The 3,065-nt window shown below is 40.8% G+C and overlaps 1 non-coding gene across 1 annotated transcript; it reads right to left on the bottom strand.

Annotated features, from left to right (window-relative positions):
- Positions 1-1,595: 1,595 nt before the first annotated feature.
- On the bottom strand, positions 1,596-1,753 carry LOC124522312 (U1 spliceosomal RNA). Its single transcript, XR_006964755.1, has one exon. It is a non-coding gene; the product is annotated as a U1 spliceosomal RNA (small nuclear RNA).
- Positions 1,754-3,065: the final 1,312 nt, after the last annotated feature.

Here is a 3,065-nt window from a genome sequence, read left to right as displayed (position 1 = left end):
ATTACAAAAGAAACAGAAACCTAGGAATTCATAGAATTCTGAGGAATTTCTGGAAGCTACATAGTATATGAGATCAGACTGATGCAGAAACCAAAATTGTGAATCCTTTTGCAAAGTCAATGTTCTAAGAAGTTAGAGAATCACCCCTAAGGCACCAAAGGTTCTTAACCTTTGGTGGGTGGGGCTGTTGTATAAAAAACACCTTTGGAGACTCTAATGAGAGCTACAAAACCTTTTCTCAGAAAAGTTGACACAAAATCTTGGGCATATCAAATGTCATCTGAAACTCGCCTAACCCCATGAAATCTAGGCATAATTAGCTTAAAATCTGTTACGGTTCCACAGTCACTGAAAGTCCACAACTCTTTCCATGATTTTTACTAATTTACAAAGACTATATCCTCCTGAACTAGTTCACTAAACCAATAGTGCTGCTTTTACATTGTGCTATATTGACCAGACATGAAATGTGCCAAATACCAATGGACACAACCATGAGCTAGACATACTTTCTGCCCTGAAGGAACTCAGATTAGGGGTTAACATAAGCAAAAACTCATTCAGTTAAAAAAGTTGAGTACCAACTATGTGCCAGGCAGTGTGCTAGAGCCTAAGGATACTTCAGTGAATAAGGGTAAATAGGGCCCCTGGCCTCATGGAAATGACAGTCTATATAAAGAGATAGGCCTTAGATGATGAGTGTTCAGAAGCAAAGAGCTACATTAGAGAGTAATGAGGAATGTTGCCTAGTCTGCAAGGTCAAAGAAGTAACTTTAAAAAAAAATTTTTTTTTAATTTTTTTAACATTTATTTTCTGAAAGAGCATGAGCGGGGGAGGGGGCAGGGAGAGCGAGCGAGATACAGCATCCAAAGCAGACTCCAGGCTCTGAGTTGTCAGCACAGAGTCCAATGTGTGGAATCCACGAATGCGAGATCATGACCTGAGCAAAGTCAGACGCTTAACCGACTGAGCCACCCAGGAAGCCCTTAATTTTTTTTTTAGTATTTATTTTTGGGAGATAGAGCATGAGCAGGGGAGGGGCGGAGAGAGAGAGAGAGAGAGAGAGAGAGAGAAAGGGAGAGAATATCTGGTGTAGGCTCCAGGCTCCGAGCTGTCAGCACAGAGCCAAAGTGGGGCTTGAACTCATGAACCACAAGATCATGCCCTGAGCCAAAGTCGGATGCCTAGCCAACTGAGCCACCCAAGAGCCCCTATTTTTTTTTTAATGTTAATTTATTTTTGAAAGAGAGTGTAAGTAGGGGAGGGGCAGAGCGAAGAGGAGATGCAGAATTCCAAGCAGATCCCAGGCTCACAGCTGTCAGCACAGAGCCCACAGAGCCCAATGCAGGGCTTGAACTCAGGGACTGTGAGATCATAACCTGAGCCAAAGTCCCACGTTTTACCAATTGGGTCCCCCAGGCGCCCCAAAGAAGTAACTTTTTTTAACCTGGAACCAGGATACAGAAATACTGAAAGATGAAAACAGGATGACGAGAAAGAGAAGAGACGTGAAGTGGCAGGAGTTAGTAGGATTTTGACAACACTTGAGTCTGCAGCGGTGTTCAATACACTGTCCTGTCATTCTCATTTTTTTCAGGGGAAAGCGCGAACGCAGTCCCCCACTACCACAAATTATGCAGTCGAGTTTCCCACATTTGGGGAAATCGCAGGGGTCAGCACATCCGGAGTGCAATGGATAAGCCTCGCCCTGGGAAAACCACCTTCGTGATCATCAAACCCATATCTTTCTATAATAACACTGAATGTAAAAGGATTAAATGCGCCAACCAAACGACATAGGGTATCAGAATGCATAAAAAAAAACAAGACCCATCTATTTGCTGTCTACAATAGACTCATTTTAGATCTGAGGACACCTTTAGCTTGAGAGTGAGAGGATGGAGAACTATTTATCATGCCACTGGAAGCCAAAAGAAAGCTGGAGTAGCCATACTTATATCAGACAAACTAGACTTTAAATTAAAGGCTGTAACAAGAGATGAAGAAGGGAATTATATAATAATTACAGGGTCGATCCATCAGGAGGAGCTAACAATTATAAATGTCTATGCGCCGAATACCGGAGCCCCCAAATATATAAAACAATTACTCACAAACAAAAGCAACCTTATTGATAAGAATGTGGTCATTGCAGGGGACTTTAACACTCCACTTACAGAAATGGATAGATCATCTAGACACACGGTCAATAAAGAAACAAGGGCCCTGAATGACACATTGGATCAGATGGACTTGACAGATCTATTTAGAACTCTGCATCCCAAAGCAACAGAATATACTTTCTTCTCGAGTGCACATGGAACATTCTCCAAGACAGATCATATACTGGGTCACAAAACAGCCCTTCATAAGTTTACAAGAATTGAAATTATACCATGCATACTTTCAGACCACAATGCTATGAAGCTTGAAATCAACCACAGGAAAAAGTCTGGAAAACCTCCAAAAGCATGGAGGTTAAAGAACACCCTACTAACGAATGAGTGGGTCAACCAGGCAATTAGAGAAGAAATTAAAAAATATATGGAAACAAACGAAAATGAAAATACAACAATCCAAACGCTTTGGGACGCAGCGAAGGCAGTCCTGAGAGGAAAATACATTGCAATCCAGGCCTATCTCAAGAAACAAGAAAAATCCCAAGTACAAAATCTAACAGCACACCTAAAGGAAATAGAAGCAGAACAGCAAAGGCAGCCTAAACCCAGCAGAAGAAGAGAAATAATAAAGATCAGAGCAGAAATAAACAACATAGAATCTAAAAAAAACTCTAGAGCAGATCAACGAACCCAAGAGTTGGTTTTTTTGAAAAAAATAAGCAAAATTGACAAACCTCTAGCCAGGCTTCTCAGAAAGAAAAAGGAGATGACCCAACTAGATAAAATCATGAATGAAAATGAAATTATTACAACCAATCCCTCAGAGATACAAACAATTATCAGGGAATACTATGAAAAATTATATGCCAACAAATTGGACAACCTGGAAGAAATGGACAAATTCCTAAACACCCACACTCTTCCAAAACTCAATCAGGAAGAAA

The sequence above is a fragment of the Lynx rufus genome, unplaced genomic scaffold (assembly GCF_022079265.1).
Source record: "Lynx rufus isolate CCGP_SWC_20201006 ecotype Redwood Valley unplaced genomic scaffold, mLynRuf1.p SCAF_35, whole genome shotgun sequence".
NCBI lineage: Eukaryota > Metazoa > Chordata > Mammalia > Carnivora > Felidae > Lynx > Lynx rufus.
This window is presented reverse-complemented; position numbering and strand designations above follow the sequence as displayed.